Genomic DNA, 10,105 nt, shown 5'->3' with positions numbered 1-10,105 from the left:
TTGAGCAAACAAAAAATCACTTAGCCAGCCTGGCGGTAGGCCTACGCAATTCACAGCGAGAGAGAAATGTGTAAAATCCTCCATAAGATCTTGTCTGTTTTGAGTATGGAAACAAAACTTGCATATAGGAGCATCAACCACACAGTAGTTGTTGCTGAACAGGTTGTGGTTACCTGCTTCAGCCCCCTTGGTAAAGTCAGTCGTGCTGACTGACGAAACGTCGGTAATAAAAGCTAGGCATCATCCTTGAAATCAGGAGGTAACCTAGTAGCCTATAGTCACTAGAAAAATGCAGGTGACTTTATTTATCAAATGCCTGATGAACAGATTTACTCTGTTTTTACACGCAGTGGTCTAGACTCTAGATAAAACGGGGCAGTGGGTACTTTGGCGCCCGGACAGGAATAACATAAGGAGTTTAAAAATTAAAAATGCATAGCTTATTTTGTTTTCTTTAGTGCATTTGCATCAAATCCCTGCTTTTGGAACAAAACTATCTCTTTTTTCAATGCTTTATTCATTATTTCTTTTCCTTAATTTTTTTAGTAAGTGCTTTGCAGTGGTGACTTGCATTTGAGGCCCACTAGAATGTCACTGATATCGAGCCTACATTAGTCCCGCGATGGTCCGCCCCGTTTGTTCAGTCGTTACGGGCCCGGCTCACAATCAAGCGGCGCTGGTTCGACTCTCGGGGTGTGCGCTTGAGCATGAGCAACGCATTCAGGACTGCTCTCCATTCAGCGGCACCTAGTGAATGGAATAATTCCCCAGCAACAACACTTCAACAACCGAAAAGATTCACTCTGCCAATCTCGGTAACCGGCCCTGCATCAAGAGCCTCTACAAGCATGCGAAACTACCAGGAATAACCTATCAAGGCTTTGTCAGTCCGAGGAACAAGATTCAAAACTACCAAACCAACCAACCAACAACAACAAACCATGTCTCTTACTTCTCAATGAGCTCAGCTGCATGGCAAAAAGGTGAGAGAGATGAAGGTGGTACGAAGCTTAAAAGAACGTCGGTTCGAAACTTGGTCGAGATCACGCTGCTGTGTATTCGCAAGACCTTTAAAGAAATGCTTGAAGGCGGAAGTGAAAACTGGGTTCCTCATTTTCCAGTGCTCATGATCTAAGTCTTCAACCACAAGTAATGTAACTGGATGCGAAAAAACTGTACAATATTTTATTATAGCTCAAACGCATTACAAGATGTTTTTTATGACCAAACCACTTCAATACGCTTATGATAGCTATCAACACCTTAATTAGTTTCAAGCCTGGATGCTTGCAAAGCTACAGATTTTACATTTGTGTTCAGAGAAATCAATGATTTGGCAAGGTTTTGATATGATGTCTGATCGATCTAAGACAGGGGTTCTTAAACTTTTTTTAACGCGGACCCCTTAAAAAAAAAAATTTGGTTTGCGTGGACCCCCTTTGTGGCCTAGTTCGAGAAACTTTTTTTGATCAGCATGAATTGGACATAACGCAATAAAATTAAAGTGAATTGGTAACAAAATTTATGTTTGAAATAGCGAATGCAGATTGTTTTTCAATATCTTCGATTTAATTTCAGCAATGTGAAGGATGCTGCTGTTAGTTTTCAACAAGAATATGAAATTGTGACTTCGTCTTTGATAGGGCAACACGCATGTCATCCTTTGCATCCAACCGGTTTCGATTCCTTGTTTTGATAGTTACCAAGGATGAAAATTGTGACTCACATAAATAGCCTATGTAGTCCCAAAGGGATTATACATAGCAGCCATGACACTCTTTACCAAAAGAGGATATGCTTGCGTCAACGCACTCCAAAAATCGCCAATACTTTTCGAATTGAAGGACATTCTTAATGATTCCATTGCCCTTAGTTCAATGAACTCATCTTTTGCAAGGTCCTCCTCATCCTGATAGATTCCAGTTCAACGAGGAAAGAGTAAAGTATCCATGCTGTATTTTTAATATCCTCTGCGGCTGAGCAGTGGCCTCACAAAGTGTTTTGCAAAGCTTCCAAATGACTGCACATGTCTGTGTGCAGAGAAGATGGTAGAGCATCACAAACTGCAGTTCCATTTTGAAGCATCAATTCTTCCGACGTTGAGAAATAAGAATAGTTGTTAGTCTCCAATGTCCTTTTTCACAGAGATAACTTGTCCTGAAAAGCTTTAAGTTTTTCAGGAGCATCCATAATTGTAACGGCAGGGCCTTGAATCGAACGATTTACCTCATTCATATGAGTAAAAACATCCGCCAAGTAAGCTAACCCTTGAATAAACTCTTCACTGTTAAACTGCTTTGAGAGTTCAATATTTTTGTCTCTTAGAAAAAAAGAAACTTCCATTCGAAGTTCAAATAAGTGCTTCAAAACTTGTCCCCTTGACAGCCAGCGAGCTTCTATATTATAGAGGAGAACTTCATGTTCCGCTCCCATTTCTTGACATAACCTCTTGAATATTCGATGGTTCAAAGCCCAAGCTCTGATAAAATTAACGATTTTCACACTACCCGACAAAATTTCTTTCAAATTTGTTGGGAGAGTTTTCGATTCTAATGCATGGCGATGTAAAAAGCAATGAGTAACGATGACCTGAGGAAAATCATCAGCGTTATTTGAACTTAATCTCTTTTCTTTTGAAAAATTTATTCTATTGTTGAAATTATACACTAAGATTTCCATTGAGCTTTCATGGACCCCCTAAAACTAGTCCGCGGACCCCTTGGGGGTCCACGGACCCCAGTTTAAGAACCCCTGATCTAAGAGGCGGTAACTTATGCTGAAACCTTTCATTGTTGGTGCAAACTGAAGCTGCCTGACTTTGTAACCTGCTTGAACTTCAACTCTGGAATAACTTTAGTTCTTTAAAAAAAAAAAAAAACTCGGCAACATCTGTTTGGAGGTACCAAGTAAACTAGCTTGAGCTCTGGAAAATGCTAACGACGGATGTTAGACCTGTACAAGACAAAGCCCATTTAATTCCACAATCTTGTACCTTTGAACCTGGTCCTAAGAAACTGTTTATATAAGACTGGCCAAAAGCACATCATTAAAAAATACAAAAAAACTTTTTAAAATCTATTTCGTGTCAATGTAGAACTCTACTGCTTTCATTTAATTTTGTCTTAATTTGAATTAGTTTGCTTTAGAAAGTTTTGTTATTGCCAATGAAATAAGAAAACTCTAGTTAGAAGTTACTTTCGCTGTTTTCTTTATAGTTACAACTGTTAACTATCATATGATTTTTTTTTCATTTACTCTGGAAAATAGACTGAAAAAAGGTTTGGGCCATTACAAAAATTTACATGAGCGTAACAAAATTGGACGCTCAGTCTTTTTTCTTTAAGCATATCTGTTTAATATAAAGACGTGGACTTATAAACATTTGAAGACAACCATTCTACAACATTTGCAGGAAAAACGCATTATTGGTATCTGCTTTGTATATCAATTATGGCTTTCACGTAAACTGAAGCTGACAAGAAGGATCTATTTTCTTCTTCTAAATCAGTTTTTTATTTCCAAATTGCAGACAAGTAAACCATGCAAGATTAATGTTTTATGAAGCGGAACACTTGAAAAAGTCATTAAAATTTAAATAAGTGGACACAGCATTAAACCTGACAACTATTATTTTCTCTTCTTTGCCATGCTATCTGGATCGACTATGATTATAATGTAAGCGGGACTTCCGCAGCGTATGCGTTGATGTATGCCCACAGTGTTGTAACCGATCGGCAAAAATTTGAAAAGGAGAGCAAGCATGAAAGTAAGATAGATTTTTGCACTCAGTTTGGGCCAAAGTAGGGTATTTGCAAATATTGTGGTCAGTAGGTCTATTTTTGTTGTTTCCTTCTGAAGAGGACAGAGAATAGACAAAATGCTAGACTTGTGGAGGCCGTTACCATAGCGACTTGCTGAATTCAAAGATTTTAATCGTAATTGAGTTGCTGTTTTTACATGAGGAAATCACACATTTGAAACTACGTTTATGTTTTATTTGTGAAAAAACTTTTGAACATTCAAGTAAAGTTTAGTTTTTTATTTATTTGATTAGTAAATTATTTTTTGTTTACTTTAGGGGACAAGCTGCTCGATAACTGAGCAATAAAAATTCTAGTAATCAAGCAACTAGTTTGTTTAAGTGACTTGAAAGTTGAAACTGCGACTTGCAATTACGCACAGTTGTGGTTGAGCACGTGGTAAACAAGAAATCCATTCAATCGCTTTAAATTTGATCTAACAATTCCATCGCCTCCAATGATTGTTATGAACTTTTTTAGACGATTGCCGCGGGCGAATTCAGAACGATTACAAATCTAAACTCAGGCCTTTTGTTGACGATTTGCAAGCGATCATGTTTAACATGGGTTATCGTTTTTGAATAAAGCAACCAAAACAGTAGGCCTACTAATCGGTAGTTCAACCTTACTTGTCGCATTTTCGAAATCATAAGCGTAGAAGCCAGTGACGCAGGGGTGCAAACGTACCCTCAAACTGTTCAATTAGCCGAAAATTTGGGCGAAAACTTTCAGAATGTTTCAAAAAATTCATAACATGGAACTTTTTTGATTTTTGTTCTCTAATAATCACAATTATATTTTATGTTGAACTTAATGCATGTAAAACTTAAAAAGTCCACTGAAATTGAACATGATTTAAGTTGTGAGAGTTAAGAAATAAATGTGTAATTTATTGAGAGTTTGAAAAATTTGAGCAGAAAATGTCCAGATGTTTACAAAGTTTATGAAAAGTATATCCCGATCCAATGAGCTCCAATATTGAAAGTAATGCTTCAAACGTATAACTCCAATATCAACATGCTCAAAGGCTCAGCTGAAATTGTAGTCTGCAAGTTTAGTTCATAAGATTTTAAATAACTTTTCCACTTATTTTCAACGTCTGAAAATATCCTGATGCTTGCAAATTTTATGAAAAATATATCCTAATTGAGATGTGCCAATATTGAAAGTGATTTAATTAATTTTATTATTTATTTAAAATAAAATTTGCAGCACTGCTCCGATTAGTAGGCCTACGCCTACATTACCATGTAAAAATAATAGTCTACCAAAAATCGGGCGGTGGGATGGCGCAGCGGATAACCATGACATCCTGGCTCGACTCCCGGCTTAAGCTGGCTTTTGATAAACACTACTCACCTCTACCTAGGGTGTAATAAATTGGGTGGGCATAGTTGCTGAAGGAAAGGCGGCCGAGAAAAAGAAACTGTTCAGTGTCCACTCTACTCTCGTTAGTTAGTGCCGACCGTTTAGTACAATGAAAACCTTATTTTTTAAATCTTCCGATGCTTGGATCAAGTATGAGACTCACCTATTGCCTACCTACCAAAAATCACAAATTTTGGTTCAATTGACTTCAAGATACAATGTGGGCAACTCCACAGTTTGTACTAATCCAAAACTAAAAGTTATATCCTTGTTTTTTTTTCGTGGAATTAGTTTATTTGCCACATATCTCTCAATCAGATCTCGGAGCTTTCTCAGTCTTCTCAACTCTTTGAGTCGAAAGTCTAATAAAAATTTTAATTCATGAGCAAAAGCTTTTGGTTTAAACGAAATAAAAAGATAAGTTAGCCTAAGTCATAATTTTCACTTTGACTACAGTAGGCCATACTAGATTTTGAGATTTTAGCTCAAAATATCTTTCAAAATATCACTCTTGTCTTGCTGCAATTACCGAAACTGCAACCTCGTAAAATAGCCACGTTTGAACACGTTTTACCTGTCATTTTTCATAAGGTTAATCATGACATTGTAGTTTTGTTGATGAAAACATTTAGCAGTTATTGATTGATACAAACCAATGGGTTATACAGACAAACAAACAACATAAAAGCTTTTAGTACAAGGAACCAGTCATTTACTGATGGCCAAACTTTCTTAACTCAGAATCCTTGCGCCTGCACAATGCACATCTGAAACAGCAAACGCGCAAGCCAAACCCGCAGAGAATGAATCCTTTTTGTTGGAAAAAAGTGGTTTTTCCTTACAAGTAAAAGCTTTGAAGCTCGCTTTTGCAGCAATAGAACATTTAACGTAAATATTGCAAACGTTTTTTTACTATCTGCCGATTTTGCAACAACTACACGAAAGAAAGATTGAGGCCATTTTTTTGACTTAAATCAAGCCTCTCATGTTTGTTCGACAAATTCGCAACCGGAAAAAAAGCAGCGCCCACTCTTTCACAGGAAGTCTGCGTGACAAGAGACATTATTGTTTTATTTTAGCACCCGGAGCCCGGCAAATTTAACTGAATTGTTCAACCACTGCGTTAAGGCTCAAGTCACGTAAAGTTTTTTCAACTGTTTGGGGTTACAAACGGTTTTTGAGGAAAGTGATTAGACTTGTGGCTGCAAAGATGTTAGAAATATGTTTCATCGTTCTGTGACTTACATCCGACTTCTGGTATGAAAGAAATACGATTTTAACAATCATGGCACGTTTCCCATTAAACAAACTATAACCCCAAGCTCATTTTGCTGATGTGGTTTCTTTTTGCCGACGTTTAAAGGCTAAAAAGTGTTGCCCGTATTACTAGATTTAAAACCCAGTCATAATATCTTTACTTGTCGAAGTTACAGCAGCTATTGTTTCACGGACAGACAAATACCGATCATGCTGCTCTGGCTGCTTCGATTATCGTGGTGATTCTTAGTTTTCATCTTCGTTTGAGCTTCACATACTGTTTGAGGAAGCCACGACTGATGGTTTAAATAAGGATTCCAAGGAAAGATGAAGTAATTGAAAGGTGGCTTGAAATCGGCTTACTTTTGTCTAGGGCAATGGTTCCCAACCTTTTTGTTGTCACGGACCCCTTTAGACAAATTATTAATTTTGCGGACCCCTACCTAAATTTTGCTTGAAACTCAATTAACATACTATTGACTATTGCAAAGAAATTTATTTTCACACGAGTTAGTTTAATCACAGTATGCCTACTATTGACTATTGTAGGCTAATAATTATGCTACTCAACTACTGTACGGTGTCATATTGTATTGCCGCTGTGACTCCTGCGGCAAATATCAGGTTAAACAGTTGCTCAAAAAAGAAAATGAATGAATTGTTTAAGAAATGTCAACAGTATTTGAATATTAATATTAAGGTGACCCAAAGTGCCATGCCGAAACTTATTCAACGTAAGCAAATTTAATGAGATGGTTGTTGTTGCCTTTCCTGAACTAAACGACTGAACTGCGGTTGAGTTTTTGACAATGCAACACGCATGTCACATTCATTCTTCAACGTCCACTGTCCAGGCGATTTCGATGTTGTTTTTATTGTAACAAGAGCTGAGAATCCTGCCTCGCAAAGGTTAAGTGGTTATGCTGGTTGTGGTTGGTTATGAATGGTAACAAAACAATGATCGCTTGCTTTGCCAAGAATGGTAGGTTTGCACTTGTGAGCACCAAAATTCTTCCACAGTTTTTGAATGAAACTTAATGCGTAATAACTCTTTTGATCGCAAATCAATCAGGTCATCTTTACTGAGATCGTCATCGCTAATGTTGTTCAAGTCAAAAAGAAAAGGATTTCAAATCCATGTTTCAACTTCGTTCGGCAGGTGTTCTAAATTAAAATAACGTTGAAATGAGATTTGCAGGGTTTCAAATGTGCGCAAAAAATTTCTCTCATAGAGATCAAAAGAGTAGCCTACATTCTCTTTGAGTTTCATCCATCAAGATGAGATCTTCTAACCTTGGAAAGTTAGCGTAATTACCTGCTTCCAATCTGGGTTTCCAAACCGGCAACTTCGCTAAAAACGCTTTCAGTTTTTCAGCTGCATCATTGTCACACCTGGTCTTTGAATGCCACGATTAACATTGTTAATATGACCGAAAATATCGGCTAAGTAGGCCATGCCGTATAGAAAACTTTTACTCTCGAACAATTTTAAGAGGGAACTTCCTTTTGCTTTCAAAAGAGTTGATACCTCATTTTTTAGCTGCTGCAGTCGTTTTAAAACTTTTCCTCTAGATAACCAACGTACCTCAGAATGATACAAAAGTAGCCTACTCCGTAATCTGACCCTACTTCTTGACAGAGCGCTTTAAAAGTAGCCTACGGTGGTTTACAGCTCTGCTTTTGATGAAATTAACGACTTTCACGCAATTCGTCAGAATTTCTTTGAGACTTGCTAGTAAAATTTTTGCTGCTAAGGCGTACCTGTGCAAGAAGCAATGTGTAACAACCACGCGAGGAGCTTCGTTTCTTACTAAAGCAGCAAATTCGGATTTGTTCCCGAGCATAGCTGGTGCTCCATCCGTGCATTTAGAACAAAGTTTTTTTTTTTTCAAAATTCATCAAGGTAATCACGGACCCCCAAATGCTTTCTCACGGACCCCCAAGGGGTCCGCGAACCCCAGGTTGGGAACCACTGGTCTAGGGTCTGGCTCGATAAATGCTGTCAATTTTCTCAAGTGCTTTCGCGAAATAATAATAGGCTATTGCAGTTTTTCTTATTTCTGAGCACAAAATACATGCTTATCATATTCCCTTTAAATATATTAGGTCATCGACAACATCTTACATTTTTTAGATAGTCTGTCTTTCAGAAATGTATGCTAATTTTTTTAACATGCTGGTCATATAAAACTGTAGAGTCTGTTTATTCTCATCATTTAGCCGTTAAGTAGGTTTTACTAGATTATTGAATTCGTAGAGGCGGAAGGAACAGATCTCTCATTCAAAGAGACATACATCGAATTCAATAGAATTAAACTTGCTCAAATGGTTTTGAATGGTAAAGATTGTTGACTACATCACTTTTACGTCGTATTGCTGATCAACGCTTACATTAATTCAACGTCTGTAGACGTTGAATTAATGTAAAAAAGGACTCATTTGCTGGCTGGAAACAACTCAACCTCTGCAATAGTTTGTAAGCTTTCTTCAGCCATTGGCAGGCAAAATCCTATTTCCCTTTGTGGGCGTATGATAAAAAGAATATGTCTATAATAATCATGACATCTTTCAAGTAAGGTTATGATTTAAGCGCAGGCTATAGACGTTGCAAATGTTTTCCTTATCTGATAAAAAGAAGAGTTTTTTGCAATGTATTTATTGTGTTATTCTTAAACCCGATATCACATAAATTGATCACTTAAATTCAACAGACTCAGCTGCTAAAAATTTGACAATATAAGTGCAATAAGATAACAGTGTTTATCTAAATTACTGTACTATATACAGTATCTGTGATGATTTTGTCATTCTTTTACACAGGAATGACATAACAAAGCTTTGTTTCTGGGCATAAGAGTGGAGTCGCAACCTTTGCCTATGCTGGAAGTGAAGCATCGATAGCTAAAAAGAAACATGTTGATATAGTATATTTTGTCTTGCTGCATTTAACTCATTTACTGTAGGAGGCATATTCAAAACAAGAAACCTAAAAAATTACGGCGAAAGCCAAACAAAAATAACTATTTCAATAATTCATTATGTGAAAACAAAGCGAGTGTCTTTTTGTAGCGAAATTTCTTTGTCGTGCCAGCCATGGCCGCACTTAAGCAATTTCGTTATCATTAACTGAATCCCTAATTATGACATTACTCATTAATTGTTTTTACTGATTCAATTATTCTGACGTCTCAAAGGACTCAAAGGGAGAGGGGGTTAAGATACATAACCCCCATTTGGCTTATTCTTCAAAGTCAACTCATTGAGTAAGACATACACAATAGTGGATAAGAAGATGGACTTCCTTGCCTTCCCGTTTTCTTAATAATAATCTACTGTAAATCTTCATCTATCAAATGTAAGCTTAAACGGTTCAAAAACAGTCTCAATAAATTTTCTGTTTACACTCGTGGTCATAAAATCAAGTGGAGTTTCCAGAAACCTCAAAAAATTTCCAAAACACTTTATTTGTTGTTGAACGCGATGACGAAATGTAGTCTATCGAAAATCACCGAATTTTAACGTCGGAATAAACTGATTGTGAAGATCGTGAAGTTCAAACTGAGTAGGTTACAATTAGATGCTGTTTGTAGTCCTGATTTGTTGCTGCATATTCTGATATTTGAGCAGTAATCCAAAAACATAATTAATTTTTAGCATTTTTAGTACTGTAAAGATGATTT

The sequence above is a fragment of the Aplidium turbinatum genome, chromosome 7, assembly GCF_918807975.1.
Source record: "Aplidium turbinatum chromosome 7, kaAplTurb1.1, whole genome shotgun sequence".
Lineage (NCBI taxonomy): Eukaryota > Metazoa > Chordata > Ascidiacea > Aplousobranchia > Polyclinidae > Aplidium > Aplidium turbinatum.
The sequence above is the reverse complement of the archived record's forward strand: the minus strand, read 5'-3'. Positions refer to the sequence as shown.